Below are 23,947 nucleotides of genomic sequence, written 5' to 3' on the forward strand. Positions count from 1 at the left end.
GGAAGTGGAGGATAGCAAAGGGAGGCCAAGCATTGTGACATACACACGGAGAGACTCAACCAATTTCTTCCAATAGAGTACCACACATGCTAAAATACAGACTCATGATTCTTGTAGTTCAATGTGACACTGAGAAGTAAAGCTTCTATTGAGTTCGCCATACTTACTTGCTAGTTTCCCAGGTGGCGCTAGTGGTAAAGAATCCATCTGCCAAGGCAGGAGATGTAAGAGACATGGGTTCGATCCTTGGGTGGGGAAGATCCCCTGGAGTAGGGTATGGCAACCCACTCCAGTATTCTTGCCTGGAGAATCCCACGGACAAAGGAGCCTGGTGGGCTATAGTCCGTGGGGTCACAAAGAGTCAGACACGACCGAAGCAACTTAGCATATACACACACAGCACACAGACATACATAATGCTATATTCACTCTGATGTTATTTAAATACTTAAAATATTTTTTAAAATTCTTAGGAAGATTATAAAACAAAGAGTGCATATATACAAATTCATTTTTTAAAAAGTCAACAAACATCCATGTACCTAACTCCCAGGTTAAGAAATAGAAGATGACTAGGATCTTGAAAGCCCAAAGAACCTCCCTCCCCCATTGCTTCCCATTCCTTTCCTATGAGTGGTGACCATTATCTTGTTTTTTGTGCTAATCATTCCTTTGCTTTTTATTGTAACTTTACCATCTATATCCTACTGCCTAAACAAGCCTTGGGTTTAGTGTAGGAAAACACACAGCAAGCACGGACCTAACAGTCTAAGGAAACTCAAGCGATATTGCTGTTGCTAGATGGAAGGCCAGGAGAAGAGGGACTCAGCGGGGGCCTATCCTGGCTTCAGGTTCTTTGAGGACTTTCAAGAGCCTCTGCTGGAGGCACTTAACCACTGGACCAGCAGGAAAGTCCTTAGGAAGCTTTTTGAGAAAGAGAGCACAGGAGGTAACTATTTTGAGATTTTGCAGGTCTGAAACTATATTTGATTCACTCACTATTGATGAATAGTTTGGGTGGGTAGACAATCTAGTCGGTGGCTATTTTCCTTAAGAACTCTGATGGTTTTGTTCCAGTGTCATCTTCCTGCATTGCTTCTGAGAAGCCCAGAGCTGTTATGATTCCCGAGCTTTTACATGTAAGCTCTAGAAGTTCGTAGCTCTTCTCCTTGTTCTTGATGTTGTGAAGTTTCACAATGATATGCTTTCATGGGGAGCGATTTTCACCCATTTCATGGTACACTCTGGATTTTTTCAATATGGAAACTCATGTTTTTCTCTTCTCTGTACTCTGTTTCTGAGACCCATAATATTTGGACATTTTTGTTTTCCCACACCTATTTTCCATCTCTTTATCTTTTTGTTTTGCTTTTTCACAACGTTTCTCAACTTCATTTTCTAATCCTCCTGCTGCTGCTGCTAAGTCGCTTCAGTCGTGTCCGACTCTGTGCGACCCCAGAGACAGCAGCCCACCCGGCCCCCCCGGCCCTGGGATTCTCCAGGCAAGAACACTGGAGTGGGTTGCCATTTCCTTCTCCAATGCATGAAAGTGAAAAGTGAAAGTGAAGTCGCTCAGTCATGTCCGACTCTTCGCAACCCCCTGGACTGCAGCCCACCAGGCTCCTCCATCCATGGGATTTTCCAGGCAAGAGTACTGGAGTGGGGTGCCATTGCCTTCTCCTCTAATCCTCCTATTAGCAAACAAAAGCATATTTCTGGGAAATAGCCTCATCAAATTTGTATGCCACATTGCAGTAAAGACTAGGGAACATCTTCTAAGCAAAAGTTTCAGGCCAAGTATAAAAGGAAAATGAGGCCAAAGAGCAGTTGTAGCTATAAGACCAGGTGAAGTTATTGTAAGTGTAGTGTGTGGCTAATTCTTTGGGTCTACTGAATAGTCAGCTTTATTCAACTGTTCTCTGCTCAGAGGACTTGTTATAAAATTTCTTCCTCCCTGGGTCCAGTTGTTAGGACTCGGCACTTTCACTGCCAGGGTCCCAGGTTTGATCCCTGGTTAGGGAACTAAGATCCTTCAAGCTGTACAGCCAAAAACATTTCTTCCCTGAAGACCCCACGTTCCAACATAAGAATATAAATTTCTACCAGGGGTAAAATCTTGAATGTGTCTTTCAAAGAATTTGTTCATTTCATATAAATTATTGAATGTATTTCCATAAAGTTGTTCATAATATTTCCTTATTATCCTTTTAATGTTTGTAGACTCTGCCGTGATATTACCTCTCATCTCTGATAGTAAAATTTGTCTTTCCTTTTTTCTTTTTTTGTTCTGACCTCTAGTCTGGCCAGAGGTTTATCATGTTATTGATCTTCAAGAATCAATTTTTTTGTTTCACTGATTTTCTTTATTCTTTTTATTATTTCACTGAGTTCTCCTCTGATTTTTGTTATTTCCTTCATTCTACTCACTTTGGGCTTATTTGCTTTCCTTCTTTTAATCCTTGGGGATGAAAGCTGAAGCCATTGATCTGAGACCCTTCTTTTCTAATATAGTCATTTAGTGCTATAAATTTCCCTATAATTACTGCTTTAGCTGTGCTGAAAAATTTGAATGAGTTGTAGTTTTGTTTTCATTCAAGATATGATCTAACTCCCCTTGTGATCTCTTCTTTGATCCATTCATTATTCAGAAGTGTGCTTTGTAGCTTCCAAGTTTTGGAGATTTCCCATATTTTGTCCTGTTATTAATTTTGAATTTAATCCTATTGTGGTAGAGAACACAGTTGTGTGACTTGAGTCCCTTCAACTTTATTTAGACTTGTGTTACAGCCCAGAATATGGTCTGTAGAGGTAAATGTTCCATGTGTACCTGAAAATAATGTGTATAGTGCTCAGTGGAGTGTTCTATTAATGTCAATTTGGTCAAGTTGGTTGATAATATTTAAGCTTTCTGTATCCTTACTGATTTTCTGTCTACTTTTTTTCTCAGTTATTGAGCAAGGGTGTTGAAATCTCTGACTATAATTGTAGATTTGTCTATTTTTCCTTGGAATTCTATCAGTTTTTGCTTCATATGTTTTGAAACTCTGTTGATAAGTGCATACACATTTAGGATTGTGGCCTCTTGATGAACTGGTCTCTTTACTACCATGAACGATCATTTTTATCTTTGGGAATAGTCTTTGTTCTAAAATCTACTCTGTCTCATATTAATATAGCCATTTCAGTTTTTTTTTAATCTTCTTCAAGTGCAAAAAACCGATGGGCCGTGTATGGAACAATTATCTCTATAAAACATCTGACAAAAGTCATAACACTAATATATTGACAAGTTCTGTGTGGTTGAAAAGATGACATTCAGAGCAGGACACTGCGACTCACCAATATCAGCATCACTTAGGAACTCGACAGATGTGCAAATTCTCAGCTCCACTCCAGAGCTACTGAATCATGATTCTGCAAGATGACCCAGAAATCTATGTTCTAACAAGTATACCTGGGAATTTCAGTGCATGCCAAAGTTTGAGAGTCCCTGCCTAGAGCCCATTCTCACTTCTGATTCTAGGAATAAGTATTTGGATAAAAATATTTATTTGTGGTAGAAGTGAACCCCAAAACCCTTTCTCAAGCTAGAAGGGTATTTCTGCAACCCTACATTTATATAATGTTGCCCCAGTTAAAGGCCCATTTTTGAATGTTAGTTATATAATAAAACTCCTGATTAAAGTGTAATAACAGAATAAATAACTATACAAAGAACTAAAATTTGTTTTAAATAGAATCACATTTCAGGAAAATGGGGAAACATTCATTGCTTTGAGTTTTCTGCTGTGATCTTTAAAGGCAGGCAATGCTGCTTGTGGAAACATAATGAATTTTCACTGCACATGACTAGAGTCTTGGGGATCAATCAAAGGCAGGATGACTCAACAATTCCCTCCTTTTGGAACAGCTCTACAGGGCACAATTTTAGTTTCCTTTAAGGTCTAGTACAGAAGGTGAGTGAAGTTTCCTTATCCTGCAGTTGGTCTGTATATGTATACTCTATCAAGTGCTATCCCACAGAAGTGGGATTCTGCTTCCCTTTATTTTATTTATTTTTTGGCCACACTGCATGCCTATAGGATCTTAGCTCCCTCATCAGGGACTGAATCCGTGCCCCCTGAAGTGGAAGTGTGGAGTCTTAATCACTGGACCACCAAGGAATTCCCTCTTCCTCCTTTCATGTAAATGTACTTTTATACCCCTCACTACTTTCTGCTGCTACTTCTGATCTGTACCATTTTTAAAGCTTCTCTCGGGTGTGCGGCTGCACTCAGTTCTTTATACATATGATCTCATCTCATGCCCCCTATCACCCTGCCAGGCAGGTACTACTCATGTTACTGACCAACAGAACAGCTAACCTGTGATCCCACTGCCAGGGAGTCTGTAGATGAGGTGGCAGATTACTCTGAATCCAAATCGAAAGAATTCCCACTGGAGCCACCAGAACTATGAGTTATAACTTCAAAACACAAAGAACAAAGAAAAAGACTCAAAATCTAAAAAAAAAATTTTTTTAGTTCAAAAATTGAATAGACATTTGAATGGTAAACAAGTTGGTATATTTCAGCCTACATGACATAGTCTAGGTATTAAAGGAATCCAAAGGAAGGAGAAGATATTCCTTGCCTTGGCACTTTGTAAACTGACTACACACACCCTCACACAAACAGCCTAAGCCAAGAGTTATTTCAATAAACAGTCACAGGCAATGTTATGTGGCAGCCTGGATAGGAGGGAAGTATATGGGAGAATGTATATATGTGTATGTATGGCTGAGTCCCTTTGCTGTCCACCTGAAACGATCACAACACTGTTAATCAGCTATGTGTGCGTGCATGCTAAGTCACTTCAGTCATGTCCATTCGATTCTTTGCAACACTATGGATTGTAGCCCACCAGGCTCCTCTGTCCATGGGATTCTCCAGGCAAGAATACAGGACTGGGTTGCCATGCCCTCCTCCAGGGAAATCTTCCCAACCCAGGAATCAAACCTGCATCTCTTACATCCCCTGCACTGGCAGGTGGGTTCTTTACCACTAGTGCCACCTGGGAAGCCCCATTAATTGGCTATATTCCAATATAAAATAAAAAGTTAAAAAAAGAAACAGTAGCAGAAACCATTTCAGTGTTTCGCCTCTAATATGGTCTAGACTGTATATTTATATGAAATGTCCTAAGTTTTATTTTTAACAGAAGTCTTTTATTTGGGTTACAAGCTATATATTACTTAATTTTTTGCAATCAGAAAGATCAAGACTCATTAATTGTGGTATAGAAATTTTATCATATAGCAGTAATTAAGTAACTATTTTTATATATTGATTTGAACCACTCACTAAATAAAACTTCAGAACTTCATTTTGGGGATCACAGAAGAATTAGGTTCATATTAAATATGGGAGCTATTTAGTCAATTAGGGTGGCTTACTTGGTGGTTTTCTCTACAAAGAATGGTAAACAGAGCTCCCATACCTTTTCTAATTTCCTTGTATCAGAACCAAATATAATATTTAATATTTGCTTTGTACCTTACACAAGAAATTGTTTTTTAAAAAGCCTCATGCACAGAGTAGTCAGTGGTCACCAAAAGAATTTGAAAGCCTAAAACAAGAAACAACACTGAAAGACAGCGTGGTAGATCTTTCCTCTTTGGTATCTATTTCTAGTAGCATAAAAATGGAGTCACAGAAAAAAGTGTTTTCAACATGCTGATAAAAGATTAAAAAGGATCATGCCTTGAAGGGATTTTAACAACATTAAGGAGAGAGGAGACTGTCATATGAAAGCAAAAGCATGTCCACAAGAACTTGAAATCAGGAAAAAAAACTCCACAAATTGTCTAGATAATATGAACAATCATCGACTTGGTTTGTTATAATTTCAAATTCACTCCTCTTAAAATATGTTATTTATAATGTTACCCTTTACACAGCTCTTATCTATAATTTCAAAGGTGATCAGTTCAAAGTTTAATGAATTTTCTCAATACTGAATTTTTAAACCTTTGAAATCTTACAGTTCAGTAATGTACTATTAACTTAGCATTTTTAAGCCAAGCTGCAGGATCTAGAGAAAATGCAATCTCTTCTGATGATTAAATGTCAGTAATTAAACAAAAAAACATTTGGAACCAGAAGGGCTGTATAAATGAACTGTCAGCATATATTACAACATTACAGGGTTGCGTAGGTAAGAAAGGCTCCTTGAAGAAGTTGGCACAATGACCAGCCAATTGGAAAAACAGAGGAAGTGAGCTATCACTGCAATAACGAGGAGGAATTCCATTAAGGCTCCAGGCCAGGTATGTGAAGGAGGTGTGATTGATATGTGGGACTTGGAGATTAACTGTGTGGGACATTCTGAGGCCATGCCTACACACATTGAACATAATGCGGTATTTGGTATCAGAGTTTGACTGAAGTGATGTTTACAAAGTCACTGCTCTTACCCTTTTCTTTTAAAGGCTAAGGATTTTGTTTTACCCATGGCATCAGCAAGGGAGCATTTTTTTGTAAAGAAAAGAAAAATATAGTCATGCCCAGAGTTAAGTCTCATATTAAGATGCGATTAGTGTTCGCTTTTAGTGTCAATGACAATTTAAAAGGCTACATTTCATACAAAGACAGGGATGACAATGACCATGAGCTCATCAAGTTCCCATGTTCCTATCAGTAGGTCCCTTTGGATATTGCTAATAAATGGTAATATTTTAGAAGCCAGCAGAATGACATGATATAAAAACAATTTCACAAATTTAATATTTATGAGTATGGGAGTACGGAAGAAGTCATTGTTTTGAAGCTGCTTCTAGAATGGCTACAGAGCATTGGAATTTAGTTCAAGTTAACATAAAATCTTTGAAACATTGAGGGCAGGAGGAAAAGGGGACAGCAGAAGATGAGATGGTTGGATGGTATCACTGACTCAATGGATGTGAGCTTGAGCAAACCCCAGGACATAGTGAAGGGCCGGAAAGTCTGGCCTGCTGCAGTCCACGGGGTGGCAAAAAGTTGGACACAACTAAGCAACTGAACAACGACGACAACACAAAATCCTTAAAATGTTAAAAGACAAAGGTTAGTTCTGAGTATATATATCTACTGTAAGTGATGATATAGTGGAATAGAGGTCAGCCAGATGTATTTGAATATTCTTGGTTTTTAAAGTATTCTTTCTGGAATATAAGTGAAGCACTGGAAATCTAGCACAATCAGTTCAGTTCAGTCGCTCAGTCGTGTCCAACTCTTTGTTACCCCATGAATTGCAGCAGGCCAGGCCTCCCTGTCCATCACCAACTCATGGAGTTCACTCAAACTCACGGCCATCGAGTCAGTGATGCCATCCAGCCATCTCATCCTCTGTTGTCCCCTTCTCCTCCTGCCCCCAATCCCTCCCAGCATCAGAATCTTTTCCAATGAGTCAACTCTTCGCATCAGGTGGCCAAAGTACTGGAGTTTCAGCTTTAGCACCATTCCTTCCAAAGAACACCCAGGACTGATCTCCTTTAGAATGGACTGGTTGGATCTCCTTGCAGTCCAAGGGGCTCTCAAGAGTCTTCTCCAACACCACAGTTCAAAAGCATCAATTCTTCGGCCCTCAGCTTCCTTCACAGTCCAACTCTCACATCCATACATGACTACTGGAAAAACCATAGCCTTGACTAGACGGACCTTTGTTGGCAAAGTAATGTCTCTGCTTTTGAATATGCTATCTAGGTTGGTCATAACTTTCCTTCCAAGGAGTAAGCGTCTTTTAATTTCATGCTGCAATCACCATCTGCAGTGATTTTGGAGCCCAAAAATATAATATAAATATAAGGATGTTTCCACTGTTTCCCCATCTATTTCCCATGAAGTGATGGGACCAGATGCCATGATCTTTGTTTTCTGAATGTTGAGCGTTAAGTCAACTTTTTGACTTTCCTCTTTCACTTTCATCAAGAGTTTTTTAGTTCCTCTTCACTTTCTGCCATAAGTGTGGGGTCAACTGCGTATCTGAGGTTATTGATATTTCTCCCAGCAATCTTGATTCCGTCTTGTGCTTCTTCCAGCCCAGCGTTTCTCATGATGTACTCCGCATATTAGTTAAATAAGCAGGGTGCCAATATACAGCCTTGACGTGCTCTTTTTCCTATTTGGAACCCAGTCTGTTGTTCCATGTCCAGTTCTAACTATTGCTTCCTGACCTGCATACAGGTTTCTCAAGAGGCAGGTCAGGTGGTCTGGTATTCCCATCTCTTTCAGAATTTTCCATAATTTATTGTGATCCACACAGTCAAAGGCTTGGCATAGTCAATAAAGCAGAAGTGGATGTTTTTCTGGAACTCTTTTGGTTTTCAATAATCCAGTGGATGTTGGCAATTTGATCTCTGGTTCCTCTGCCTTTTCTAAAACCAGCTTGAACATCTGGAATTTCATGGTTCACGTATTGCTGAAACCTGGCTTGGAGAATTTCGAGCATTACTTTAGTAGTGTGTGAGATGAGTGCAACTGTGCGGTAGTTTGAGCATTCTTTGGCATTGCCTTTCTTTGGGATTGGAATAAAAACTGACCTTTTCCAGTCCTGTGGCCACTGCTGAGTTTTCCAAATTTGCTGGCATATTGAGTGCAGCACTTTCATAGCATCATCTTTGAGGATTTGAAATAGCTCCACTGGAATTCCATCATCTCCACTAGCACAACAGAATCTTGTTAATGGATGGTTTTTTATTACATGAATTCTGATGTGGGGAGGGTTCAATAATGTTTTACCAAACTCACCTATTACTTACAGTAAAAGTAAGTATGTGATAGCTTGGGTTTCCCCAGTGGCTCAGTGGTAAAGAATCCACCTGCAATGCAGGTGACACGGACTCAATCCCTGAGTCGGGAAGATCCCTGGAGAAGAGCATGGCAACCCACTCCAGTATTCTTGCCTAGAGAATCCCTATGGACAGAGGAGCCTGGTGGGCTACAGTCCATAGCATCGCAAAGAGTCAGACACAACTGAAGTGACTTAGCACACACACCCACATATTATAGGTTGGTTTGTAAGGTGGATGTTACTTCTGTTTACCAACACCCAAGTTATAGAGAAAAGGTCCTGCTTTCCTATTCATGATTTCTGCTGAATATACAGAAGAACGAAGCAGCCTGGGATTCCTAGTTCTGTTACTAGCTCACTCACTACGGCAATTAATAATGCAAAGACTGGGACTTCCCTGGTGGCCCAGTGGTTAAGGTGCCACACTTCCATTGTAGGGGGTGCAGGTTCGATCCCTGGTCAGGGAACTAAGATGCCACATGCAGCATGAGGTGAAGGTGAAGTCACTCAGTCGTGTCTGACTCTTTGCGACCCCGTGGACTGTAGCCTACCAGGCTCCTCCAGTTATGACCAAAAATGTTAACAGAAATAAAGAAAAAAATGCAAAAACTACACACATTGGAGGTTAGTTTAAGGTTTCCTATAAAATGTTCTCTAATTAAATAATGTTTAACAACTGGCCCCAACAGAAGAAAAAGACATAACCTTAAGGTATCTGCTTTTTCCATACCTTGTTAATTATTTAGTAATTTTCTTCCAAGACCAAGTTCAGATGGACACATTCCAAATCCCACGGGCAAAAGCAGCAGCTTGTCAACCAGCATTGCCAGGGAAGTCCCTGTTACTAGAATTCATAATGTGTCCTCAACACCAGCAACTGGTATTACAGGCAATTTTTAAAATGTTGCTCTGTTTTGCTTTTTAGGGAACTAAATCCCTACACTTTTAAGATGATACTTGGTTCTAAAATGATCGATCAGTTTGATATGACATATAGCATTGACGTTCTTCCCCATCCCCATCCCGCCCCACTCTGTGTACTTAGGAGACAACGATCCTCAGCCCAACAGGGAATTTACAAAATCCAACGACCAAGTGGCTCCAGGAGAGAAGTGAAAAAGTGCATGGTGGTTCACATATACACAGTATTGATACTATGAATAAAATAAATAATGAATGAGAACCTACTGTAGCTCAGGGAACTCTACTTAATTCCTAAATGTGGTGACCTAAATGGGAAGGAAATCCAAAAACAGGGGATATAGTTATAATGTATAGCTGATTTACTTTGTTGTACAGTAGAAACACAACATTGTAAATCAACTATTCTCCAATAAAAATTGATTTAAAAAACTATAGAACTTAAAAAAAATTGGAAAAGACCCTGATGCTGGAAAAGATTGAGGGCAGAAGGAGAAGAGGGTGACAGAGAATGAGATGGTTGGATGGCATCACCGATTCAATGGACATGAACTTGGGCAAAACTCCGGGAGGTGGTGAGGGGCAGAGAAGTCTGGTGTGCTGCAGTCCACAGGGTCGTAAAGAATTGGATATGACTTGGTGAGTGAATAACAACAGAGAATTAAGAAACTTGTTTCTGGAAAAAGGTGACCTCTGCAATGAGATTTCAAAGTAGGATGATTGATATAAGTATGAAAGAAAAAGCAAGAACAAAATAAACCATCAAGAAAGCCCAAGGAAACTAGGTGGTTTGGCCAAAGCCAAAGAGTGTCTGTGGGATGGTGGGAGAAGAGGCTGCCAAGGACGTCTGGGTCTACTGTTTAGGATCTTGGATTCTTCTGATAAGGAGTCCAGACAGGGAGAAAAAAAATGGAGGCCAGGCCTCTCTCCACAGACATCTTACCTGAGACTGACTGACTGACTGAAGTCGCTCAGTCGTGTCCAACTCTTTGCAGCCCCACAGACTGTAGCCTACCAGGCTCCTCTGTCCATGGGATTCTCTAGGCAATAGTACTGGAGTGGATTGCCATTTCCTTCTCCAGGGGATTTTCCCAACCCAGGGCTCAAACCCGGGTCTCCCGCATTGTAGACAGACGCTTTACCGTCTGAGCCACCAGGGAAGTCTGAGACTAGGCTACTCAAAATATTATGTAAATAGAGAAAAATGATCAAATTCTATGTGCAAGGAGTGGATGTTACAAGCCTGTACTGGAGACTGCTCTTGCGTATGATTAACTATCTATGTGTATGTGTGTTAAATGCAAAACATTTTTTTTTTTTACTAAACATGAGTTCTAATAACAGAAAACACCCATCAGTTTTTCCTGAAAAATATCTATTCTCCATATCTGCTTTTAAACAATTGTTTTAAGGTAGGAATCCAAGAAAATGTCTTATAATGATCACAGAAAACCATACCTAACATTTCAGAATTTTCCTCTTTCATTAGCCATGTAACTCTTGAAATTGGTGTGAGTGACAAATGTAATATGCTCCTTCACCCCTACTTGTGACATCATTCAAGCAACGAAGCATTTTAATGGAGCCCTAGCTTAAGAACACTCTTGTCCATGAAGCTGCCAGTGCTACCCATAAGGCAGTCAGGGAAGTGATGTGGAGAACGTCTTATTGAACGGCTTCCCTGATACTACCTCTGGACAAGACCCTGGGCCTCAGTGCCTGCTAGTAACTCCAGTGGGGGGTGGGAGTGGAGTTTGGTTGTCTTGATAGAAGAGAGGGACCCTGGTGTTTCCTCCTCAAACTGAAAACCTTTGATTGTCATTGGAAATTAATAAAGAGGTAAAGAGACAGTGAGTTTTCTGCAATAATAGAGGAGGTTCCCAAACATGGCAGTGATTATGGATGAAGAATGCACTTTTCTCTCCCTTCACATAAACACCCAGGAGTGCCCTTCTATTTGATAAAGAGGATGATAGAGGATCTGATTTGTTTGTTTGTTTAATGTGCAACTCTTGCCTGTTCCTGCTGCACTCTGCAACACAAAAAGGAACACTTTTCTTGCCAACTCCCCACATATGGCATGTCTGCACATCTTTAAGAGCTTTAAATATATCTGTAGAAGGCAATATTGTGTCAGTAATATTAATGTTGAATGGTGGTTTAAACAATTCTAGACCAAATTAGCTTGATTCCAATTAACAACTGACACCAGAAAGGAAAACCAACATTTGGGATCTAAGAAAGGAGAGGGTAAAGTTACTTAAAAACCAGATATAAATTTTCATTAGGTGCAACCTATATTTAACATAAAAATGAATTCATGCTTTATAGTGAGTCAAAACATGTATTAACTGATAGTGATGAAATTATTTGGGAGAACTGGTGACTCTGAAATAGAAAATTTTTAATCTAATTTTTGGGGAAAAAAATCAGTTTACTATAAACAAAAAACATTTCATATGATGCAAATATTTAGTCCAGGCAAAACAGTTTCAGTTTTGTGGCACAAAGTTTGTACTAGGTAAATGTTATGGGAATATATGGGTGAATGAATCAAAACTTTATTAGGAACAATTTTGTCCTTTAAAAGAACAGTGGGGCAATGTAAGTAGACTCTTATGTAGCATATAATTTTTAAATTATTTTTATTTATAAACATAATTCCAAATAAAAAGATGGGACTAAAAATCACAAAACAACATATATGTATTTTATATATTTTCTGTGCAAATGACATCAGGTTTGCATCCAGTTGTGGATGCAAGGTTAAAAAAATATGCTCAGATTTCCTATTTGAAGAACAAATTCATCATAAAATAGCTTCTGATTACAAAGAACCCAGCATTTATGTCTCGGCTAGTCCAAGGAAATAAACCTCTAATAAAGGAAATAAAGTGGTAATAAATTGCTCTAAAGCAAAGGTAAAATGACCACTCAATTAAGACATAACTCTAAAAATCACCTTGTGGTTACATTGGGAAGAAATATGAGGAAAGGGGCAATTAAAGATCAGTCTTTTAAATTTGAGGCCTCCTCACTGACAATGAAAGATTCAGTTACTTAAAACTGTTTTTCGCTCTTTCATTTATGGTTGCTTTTAATAACATTTCATTCCTTAACAGAGAAAATAAGGAATGCTCTTAGAAGAGAAAAAAGCTAGACCAGGCTATCAAAATCTTTGCTAAGAAAAATAAACGAATCAAGATTGATCTTGTGGATTTCTCAGAAGTTCACCAATTCCAAATGTTCGCATACATTTCACAAGGGAAGAAAACAATAAAACTTCTCTATAATAGCATGTTGAATAACTCACAGAGGGTGGTAATGTAGGGGTTACTACTGCATTTTGCAAAATGCATTAATTATAATTAACATAAGTGTGCATTTCTTTTCCTTTTTGAAAAATCCAAGTTTCTATTCTCCAGTACTGAGAAGTATGGATCAGTTCTGTCTACTAATTCTTTGGGGGCTTTCTAGAATATTTTTTAAGAACAGATTGAATGTGCTTTTAGCAACACTTTGACAAAAGGGGTGTTTTTTCCAAATTAAAAAATCTAACAATCATTTAAACTATTAAGTATGTTTACAGAGCAAACACAAGGGAGACTTCCTTTACATTTAAGCACACTTGCTTCTTTTTCAAGAGGTCTTCAATATTAGTGACTGATAGAGCAAATGAAAAAGATTAAAAAAATATATGAATCATATTACTGAAAAAAAAAGATTGGTTATTTCCCCTTGTTTTAAAATTCTCTTCCTGCTTCTTTTAAAGTCCACCCCAAACACAGTTTGCTATAAATGTCACACAAATGGAATGGCTAAATAGTTGAGTGCAACTGAAGGAGGCCTTAATCTAATGTACCACTGTCTGTCAGCTAATCTCTCCTGGTTTAACAATCTGAGTTTAACTACTTTGTGATGAATGAGACAGGGTGCAAATGACCTGAGTGTTTCAGCCCATAAAATAAGCTTAGGGAAATAAAACTTGCAAATTTGATCACCCCCCTCAGATTGACTATCATTTGGCAATACAGTTAGGGTTTCCACAGAGACTAACAGTTTCAAAGAAATTGTCTAAGTGTAATATTAGACAAAATGTTAATACTTTACATATAAAGTACCATTTACCCTACAGCAGACTCCTAGCTGCAAGATTTGCCATTACACAACTGAAATTCAGATAGCTCTAAATTGAAAGTTGGTGAGCTAGCTGTAGGAGGATCCACTGAAGCTGAACATTTTGTAGACTCAGTTTTACAGAAAGTTTCTCAGGAGCATTAACTGGTAGTCACATTAAGCAAAAAAGACTCTGGTTGTTAACAGCAGTAGGTCTATTGTTCCAGAAGTAATAAATTTCAGGAGGTTCATTATTAAAGAAAGAGGTTGGGGCGGGGGAGTCCTTTTAGGCATTCTACATATCAAATCTTCTCAAAAAGACATCTGCAGTTTAAAAAAAATTCCACCTACTTTTACTACAAACCTTGTTAATTTTCTACAGTTCTCTGCTCTGACTTAAAAGTCATTTCCTTAAGAAAACAGATGACAGACAACTTGAGTGACTGATTATATTGGGCCATCACTTTGTTTTTCTCCAAGGCCTTGGTTTAAGAGGATGGATGTTAGTGTAGATGACAGAAAGGGGAGCTTCGCATACGATTTCACTTCTGTTCAAAGACAAGCTAATGTAACCTCGCTGCGGTGCGATCAAATTGACAAATGGACACGGTGCAACCCTCTGCCTCCCACTGAAACCTGAGAGCCTGATTTATACAATGTTCTCCCTGTAGATGGAAAAAGACTTCATGCTGCTTGGCTGTATAATGGGTTGATCTGATAATTCTTTGTATGTCATGAAATTTGATAATATGAAAGTGAAATGCATCTCAAAGACTGAAGAGGGTTAATGAACTTATAAAAGTACACTTAGGTCTTTTAAAGCCTGAATAAACAGACAAAGGGGCTTATTAGCTCAGACCATACCAAGAAAACATAGCAGTTCTCATGCTTAACTCTGCAATCAATGAGAGATATATTTGGCTTTTACTGACAGTGAATAAGAGATCCTTGCTCTAAGGAGTACAGCCCTATTTAAACAATTCAATATCATCTGTAGACCTTGGTGTGCCTTATCTTTACCATCAGATTTTTCCGTCCTCAATTCTTTACTTCAAGAATTTTGCATTACTTTATCCTGTTAAATTATGCCCCTGAAAGCTTAATATCTTTCCTTTTAAAGCAGGAAACTTCTGAAAGAATTTATAAATACTACTATATTTTACAATTATACTATTCAATTTTCAAAATTAACAAACAGTTCATGGGGATGTAAATATATACTAAACCAACTATGGACACACAAGTACACACACACAAAAATCATAGCTTCATAAGAAATATAAACTTTTACTTTAAAAACATAGCGTAAATTCTTATTTATTCAAAGTCTGAATATTTAGATACATTACTTTAAAAGAGGCACACAGTGTAGTATATTTTGCAGGCCAGGCTACTTTCAAATCCTCTGCAGTAAACCTGTCTTTTGGTATCAACGCTTGCAAATAAATACCATGAATGTAAACTGCAATCAGAAGCAGTTTTAACACATGTAAATGTTGAATGAGGTAGAATTTTAGTCTTTTGTTTACTTTGCTGTTGTCACAAATAGAAAAAGCACTTATGAAAACATTTCATGCTGAAGTGAATGGATTTCAGCAGCTGCTGACTTGGTGACATGGAGAACCCCAGTGGAGACATCCTGCTGAATTAACGTTTTGGAAATGTTAAAAAGAAACTTCAAACAGACCTCGTTTTAGCAGGCGGTCAAAGATTTTGCTCAGTGGGGATCATGTGAAGACTAGCAGAGCAGTCACTCAACCATGAATCAGACTTGTCAATAGTTGCCCATTTTCTCAACAGGTGATTCAAAAAAAGCACATAGTCTATTTCCCCTAACATTTCTGTGTGTGCTTGCATGGAAAAAAAATCCTAGATTTCTGCTCTGACATTATTTAGGAGGGCACAGCGTGCATAGCTGAGGAAATTGTAGTTTCAGGAGTTTAAATACATTAAAAAAATTTCTGTACTTATGTTTGTTTCTAACCCAAAATATTTAGCTAAGCTATATTTAAAATCTACTGATTTTCAAATAAACTTTTATCCTAAGTTGGAAATCTGGGACAATTCAATCAAAGAATTATAGAACAGCAAGCAGTCTTGGAGATACCAAAGATCAAGTCCCTTGTTTTACAGATGAGGAAACGGAGACCTACAAAGATTTAGTAAAGATTTCAGCAATTTGTCTGACTTCCCTATAGCTCAAATGGTAAAGAATCTGCCTGCAATGCAGGGGACCCAGGCTCGATCTCTGGGTCAGGAAGATCCCCTAGAGAAGGAAATGGCAATCTACTCCAGTATTCTTGCCTGGAGAATTCCATGGACAGAGAAGCCTGGTGGGCTACAAGTCCACGGGGTCACAAAGAGTTGGACACGACTAAGTGACGAACACACACACACATCAGCAATTTGTCAAAGATCACACAGGTATTTCTTTATGTCTTAGGACTTAGAATGTCCATCTGCTGATGTCTCAGCTTAACATTTATTGTACTTACCCTTAAGAAATAAATCAGATTTAAGCCTCATTTAGCAATGTAAAAATACTTAAGGAAAGAAACTGTTAAGCTGGTCAAGATCTCATGGTTCAGTGTTTTCCTGATTTGGCATGTTTTGATTTTTTTTTTTTCCTTTAAACTGGCCACAAAGAGAGTTAATGGAAAATTCCTTCCCACATCACCAAGAAATGAGGGAGGAGGGGGGGCATGAAAAGAGGTCCAGTACCAAGCTTTGTTTTCAACTCTCAACATTTAAGAGTTTAGTACAAATATAGAGTACAAAAATAATGAAGCATTGCATTGTTACTGATTCAGATTGGCACTGTAAACTGTGCAATACAAGCTACTATTATGTCAGAAAATTACCAGGTATCCATTAAATGAGCCCAGACTATTTTCTATTGTTCAAGGATTTTTTCGTTGTTTTGAAAGCCTAAGTACAGAGTTCAGTGAGAGTTCTCGGAGGTGACTCCACAGTCAGAGTGATGCTCACCAGCTTAGTCAGCCTCACCTACTGCTCTGTTAACACACAGTCATTGCCAGCAAAAGCGAAAATAGAACCTGAGGCTTAGGAAATCATTTCGTATAGGCAAGACATACCCTGTTGGAAAATACTTTCCACTTTATTTGGAGAGAAAAATTAGGAGGATTTGTAAGTAAATGACAATCCATAAACAGATACACAGCTATATACACAAGCTCTCAGAGTCCAAGTTCACTAATTCTTCTTATTAAAATTAAGTTTAACTCCTCACATGGTAAGAGGAAACAGGGTACCCTGATACTAAAGTTGACGGGAGTGTAAAAGACAGATTGGGTTTATACATCAAAATGAAAAATGTCCTCATCTTTTGACCCAGAATTCCCATATAGAAATTAACCCTGAAGAGATAATTCAACAAGTAGGGAAAGATATATGTGCAAGGCAGTATTTTTTATGGTAGTACAAAGTTGGAAATTAAGTTAAATTAAAATTAAATTAAATTAAAAACTGGCCAGAAAATAAAGTTACATACATACAACGCCATATATGCAGCTGTTAAACATCGTCATTCACTTAATACAAAGTTACGATAAAGATATCAAAATCACCATTCATTTCATATAAAGTACAGTAATGTTAGCATATTTACTAAAGGAAATCAACCCTGAATATTCATTGGAAGGACTGATGCTAAAGCTGAAGCTCCAATACCTTGGCCACCTGATGCCAAGAATCCACTCATTCACTGGAAAAGACCCCAACGCTGGGAAAGACTGAAGGAGGAGAAGAGGGTGACAGAGAAAGAGATAGTTGGATGGCATCACCGATGGACATGAGTTTGAGTAAACTCTGGGAGATAGTGAAGGACAGGGAAGCCTGGTATGAGGCAGCCATGGGGTCACAAAGAATCAAACATGACTTCGCGACTAAACAACAAAAATATCAGCATACAGACTGGCAAATAGATGAATGGAACAGAACAGGAAAACCAGAATAGACTCACACTATCTGGTCCTTTGATTTTCAACAAAACATCAAAGTAATCCAACTATGTTAGCATTCCCTAACTGAATGCCACGTGTAAACAAACAAACAAACAAAACTTAGACTTCTCTCACCACACACAAAAGTTACCTTTAGAGTTACCTTAGCGGCTCAGAGGGTACCGCGGCTGCCTCCAATGCGGGAGACCCGGGTTCGATCCCTGGGTCGGGAAGACCCCCTGGAGAAGGAAATGGCAACCCACTCCAGTATTCATGCCTGGAGAATCCCATGGACGCAAGAGCCTGGTAGGCTACAGTCCACGGGGCCACAAAGAGTCCCACACGACTGAGCGACTTCACTTAGACTTAAATGTAAAAGCTGAAACTATAAAGCTCTTACACAGAAAAAAGAATATCTTCACAAATTGGGACTAGGCAAAAGTTTCTTAAAACAAAGATAAATTATCATAAAGTAAAAATGTATGGACTGTATCAAAATTAAAAACTTGTACTCATGAAAATACACTGCAAAGAAGAGAATAAGGAAGCCAAAGACTCAGGAAAAAAATACTTGTAAAGCATATATGACAAAGGACTAGTATCTAGGAGACCAATAACGAACTTCTATACCTTAACAATAAAAAGACAAACAACCTATTTTAAAATGGGCAAAAATCTGAACAGATTCTTCACAAAGAAAGATATATGCATGACCAATAAACACATGAAAAAGTACTCAACATCATTAGTCATCAGCGAAAAACAAACTCAAACCAACACAAGATATCATTACACACCCACATTATGGATAAAATTAAAAGGACACACCCAATGTTGGCAAAGATGTGCAGTGACTGAACTCTGCATGTGGTTGGTGGGAGCATCAAACGATGTCTTATACAAAATGCACACCTACCCTATGACTCAGAAATCTACTCTTAGGGACTGATCCAAGAGAAATGAAAACATAAAAGACTTGTACAAGAATGTTCATAACAGCTATACTTATGGTAGCTGAAAACTGGAAAGAGCTCAGGTGTCTATCAGAAGGAGAATGAATAAACAAACTGTGGTCTATTCCTACAATAAAATACTGAACTATTTGGCAGTAAAAAGAAACAAACCACAGATACACACAGCAACATGGATACACCCCCAAAACATTTTGCTGAATAAAAGCAGCAATACACAAGCAAGTGTATGCTATATGAGTTTATTTATATGAAGTTCTGGAAGAGGCAAAACTAATAGATCATGGAATAATACCAGAACAATAGTTACCTTTGATGATGGCAAGGGCTGGGATTTATGGAAAAGGGACCTCGGGGAATTTCTTGTGGCGATGGTAATATTTTATATCTTGATAGAGGCTTGAGTTGCACAGGCACACGGTCAAGACTTGTCAGCTGGTATACTTAGGATTTGTGCATTCTATTATATGTAAATTTTACCTCAAAAGGCAACAGAAGAATCATCAACAAACACTGAATTCAAGTTAATAACATGCATTTTAAATTACTGGGGAGGAGGAGGAGTACATGAATGTCTACTCTTTTGAAATGTATCTCCCAAAGAGAGATTACTAGAGAGATGCTTAAATAGAGACATATATGGTGAAGCAAGTATAGTAGTTACAACTGTAGGTGATACAATGAACGCACAGAATTTTTCAAAATAACATTTTTGCCAACTGACATTTTGCCTCTATGAACAGGTACTTCTCTCATCTTTATATGCAATCAAGTCTGATGACTGAATGATATTCAAGTCCATCTATGGTAAGTTCAAAAGAAGATATAAAGTAAAACTAGTTCAGTTTGATCTATAGGTCTGAATATCGGAGTTCTATTAAAAATCTAAAAATCTTTGTTCAGAGTAAAAACTCTTTTTTATGAGTTCTCTCTCTTTTAAAAAAAGGTCTCACATTTTTTAAGGCTCTACTGAATTTGTTACAATATTGGTTCCCTCTTGTCCCTTTGTTTTTTTGGCCTCAAGGCATGTGGGATCTTAGCTCGAATGCACATCCCTTGTACTGGAGGGCAAGTCTTAATCAGAGGACTGCCAGGGAAGTCCCTAAGACTCTTAAAATGATCTGTATTATCAATAAACTGTAAACCATTTGCACTGCAATTAGAAATATAAAAAATTTTAAGAAATAACATTAACTTAAATTTTAATGAAAAGTTTTGATAACAACTAACATTTAAAATCTTATAGATTACTTATTTCGGAGAAGGCAATGGCACCCCACTCCAGTACTCTTGCCTGAAAAATCCATGGATGGAGAAACCTGGTGGGCTGCAGTCCATGGGGTCGCTAAGAGTTGGACACGACTGAGCAACTTCACTTTCACTTTTTACTTTCATGCACTGGAGGAGATGGCAACCCACTCCAGTGTTCTTGCCTGGAGAATCCCAGAGACGGGGGAGCCTGGTGGGCTGCTGTCTATGGGGTCACACAGAGTTGGACACGACTGAAGCGACTTAGCAGCAGCAGCAGATTGCTTATTTGCATACAGAAGGAAAAACATTTTTCCAGTTGTGTTACGTCAACAAAATGGAGATTAAAAAATTACAAGACACTGTAGAATCCCCCAGGGTAATGTATAATAAGAACACTTTATTACAATCTCAGAGTTCCTTTATCATATATTTAGTATAAAAACCTTAACTCTGTTCCCATTTCTAAAGCAATATATTCTATTGATAAAAGGAAGAGTTTTTACTCTTGTTTGGTATGATTTTTTTACTTGCAATTGAAACAATAAATCTACTTTATATCACATTCTGGGTTGGTTGGCTATAACCCAAAATACCATGCAAGGAAACTGACCTGTTCAAATTAGAAGTGGACTGGTCTCTAGGTATACTAAGCACTAAATATATCACTATGTATAAAATTTAATGAAATATAGGGAAATATGATTATGGTATTCATTAATTTACAGATATTAAGTTTGCTACTTCATATTATAAAAACCACATAACAAGCCTCAGCAGGATTTCTTCATTTTCTTGGGTGATATAATATTTTTGTTCTCAGTTACACAAATGCATAGCATCACATATCAATAAAGGTCAATGAAGTAAAAGTGCTCTGCCATTTAATTGGAAGTGAGAGGTCTTTGGGTTTTTTTTTTACTAGTTAATGAGTAAAAGTAATGGTTAAAATGTTAGAAAGTTTATTTTAAGCATTTATATTTCTAACTAGTTATTTAAAAAAACACATATCAGTTACTTTACCAACTGATTCATTACTTATTTAATGTCCTCTCTATTTAATGTAACATTATAGAGTCTTCCAGTTATTAAACAAAATGCCAATAAAAAGTCACGTTTTTTTCATTACTTAATTTACCACATTTAAAGACAAGAGACCTTAAACTAAATTATAAATTACCAGTAAGAATATCTTACTAAGCTCAATATATATAATATATATTTAGTTAACACTAATTCTTGGGTTTATCTCATGAAAAACATGGCCAAATGAACACTCTTAATATTCACCAAGGGAAACAGCAATTAATACAGTTGGAGAAGTCCATTTTGGAATTGCCTTTCACAAGACTGTCCACCTCAAGCGTACCGGTTCTCACTCGCTCTCCCTCACACACAAATCGGTACACACGTACACACAGGTACACAAATATGAAGTTATCTTCTTTTAAGATCACACTTTCAGATACAATAAAATTACTTTGCAAACATCTCTAAATAATTTGTGTGTGTGTCAGTCACTCAGTTGTGTTCAACTCTTTGTGAGCCCATTAACTGTAGCCCACGAGGCTCCTCTGTCCATGGAATTCTTCAGGCAAGAATACTGGAGTGGGTTGCCATTCCCTTCTGCAGCGGGTCTTCCCAACTCAGGGATTGAACCCAGGTGTCCTGCATTGCAGGTAGATTGTTTACTGTCTGAGCCACCAGGGACACTGGAAATAATTTGTAGTTATTTCTGAAAATCAAAGCCCCACAAAAAGTGATAAAGTTGCTACCAAAAGAATGTTTGGAAAATTCTGAAGACATTTCTGAGAGTGGAAACTTACATGTATCCCTAAAATAAACAAACATAAAGTGCCTCCCAAGATGCTAAGATGGCCACTTCTTATTGAAAGTATTGGAAGAACCAATACTTACTGAAACGTACATGCTCTGGAATGTGTGTGCGTGTGTGTGTGTGTGTGTTATAACTGCCACATCTGAAGGAAGTGTCAGAATGGAAAGAACTGGGTCAGATATCAGAAAGCCTGGATTTGAATCTCAGCTCTACTTCACAGTTTATAAGGTGTGCAAGTCTGGGTAAGTCCCTTCACGTCTTTGGGTTTCAGTTTTCTCATTTTTAAAATAGAAGTTTATCTAGACAAGGATAGTCCAATAGAAATATAAAGTGGGATACATTTGTAAATTTTATAGCCACATTTTAAAAAGTAAAGAGATGGAATTAACTTTAAGAATATATACTTATTAACCTGATACATCCAAAATAACCTCATTTCAATATTTAATCAATAAAAAGTCATTGATGAGATCTTACACATTTATTTTTGGTACTGGATCTAGAATGGGAAAGACTAGAGATCTCTTCAAGAAAATTAGAGATACCAAGGGAACATTTCATGCAAAGATGGGCTCAATAAAGGACAGAAATGGTAGGGACCTAACAGAAGCAGAATATATTAAGAAGAGGTGGCAAGAATACACAGAAGAACTGTACAAAAAAGATCTTCATGACCCAGATAATCACGATGGTGTGATCACTCACCTAGAGCCAGATATCCTGGAAATGAAGTCAAGTGGGCCTTAGGAAGCATCACTACAAACAAAGCTAGTGGAGGTGATGGAATTCCAGTTGAGCTATTTCAAATCCTCAAAGATGATGCTGTGAAAGTGCTGCACTCAATATGCCAGCAAATTTGGAAAACTTAGCAGTGGCCACAGGACTGGAAAAGGTCAGTTTTCATTCCAATCCCAAAGAAAGGCAAGACCAAGGAATGCTCAAACTACCACACAGCTGTACTCATCTCACACACTAGTAAAGTAATGCTAAAAATTTGCCAAGCCAGGCTTCAGCAATACGTGAACCGTGAACTTCCAGATGTTCAAGCTGGTTTTAGAAAAGGCAGAGGAACCAGAGATCAAACTGCCAACATCTGTTGCATCATCAAAAAAACAAGAGAGTTCCAGAAAAACATCCACTTCTGCTTTATTGACTATGCCAAAGCCTTTTACCGTCTGGATCACAATAAACTGTGGAAAATTTTGAAAGAGATGGGAATACCAGACCACCTGACCTGCCTCTTGAGAAACCTGTATGCAGGTCAGGAAGCAACAGTTAGAACTGGACATGGAACAACAGACTGATTCCAAATAGGAAAAGGAGTACGTCAAGGTGTATATTGTCACCCTGCTTATTTAACTTATATGCAGAGTACATCATATGCAGAGAAATGCTGGGGTGGAGGAAGCACAAGATGGAATTAAGATTGCTGGGAGAAATATCAATAACCTCAGATATGCAGATGATACCACCCTTAATGCATAAGCAGAAAGTGAAGAACTAAAAAGGTCTCTTGATGAAAGTGAAAGAGGAGAGTGAAAAAGTTGGCTTAAAGCTCAACATTCAGAAAACGAAGATCATGGCATCTGGTCCCATCACTTCATGGCAAATAGACAGGGAAATGGTGGAAACAGTGGCAGACTTTATTTTGGGGGGCTTCAAAATCACTGCGGATGGTGACTGCAGCCATGAAATTAAAAGATGCTTACTCCTTGGAAGGAAAGTTATGACTAACCTAGACAGCATATTAAAAAGCAGAGACATTAGTCAACAAAGGTCCGTCTAGTCAAGGCTATAGTTCTTCCAGTGTATGGATGTGACAGTCGGACTATAAAGAAAGTTGAGCGTCGAAGAATTGATGCTTTTGAACTGTGGTGCTGGAGAAGACTCTTGAGAGTCCCCTGGACTGCAAGGAGATCCAACCAGTCCATCCTAAAGGAGATGAGTCCTGGGTGTTCATTGGAAGGACTGATGCTGAAGCTGAAACTCCAATACTTTGGCCACCTGATGCAAAGAGCTGACTCCTTTGAAAAGACCCTAATGCTGGGAAAGATTGGGGGCAGGAGGAGAAGGGGATGACAGCA

At 38.2% G+C, this 23,947-nt stretch overlaps 1 protein-coding gene and 1 non-coding gene across 16 annotated transcripts in view; one reads left to right on the top strand and one right to left on the bottom strand.

Moving 5' to 3' along the window:
- The window catches only part of STAU2 (staufen double-stranded RNA binding protein 2), a 315,973-nt gene that overhangs the window by 67,775 nt on the left and 224,251 nt on the right, over nucleotides 1-23,947 (bottom strand). The window lies entirely within an intron of this gene.
- TRNAG-UCC (transfer RNA glycine (anticodon UCC)) lies at nucleotides 9,203-9,275 on the top strand. The gene has a single exon. It is a non-coding gene; the product is annotated as a tRNA-Gly (tRNA).

Source organism: Budorcas taxicolor, chromosome 14, assembly GCF_023091745.1.
Source record: "Budorcas taxicolor isolate Tak-1 chromosome 14, Takin1.1, whole genome shotgun sequence".
In the NCBI taxonomy this organism is placed as follows: Eukaryota; Metazoa; Chordata; class Mammalia; order Artiodactyla; family Bovidae; genus Budorcas; species Budorcas taxicolor.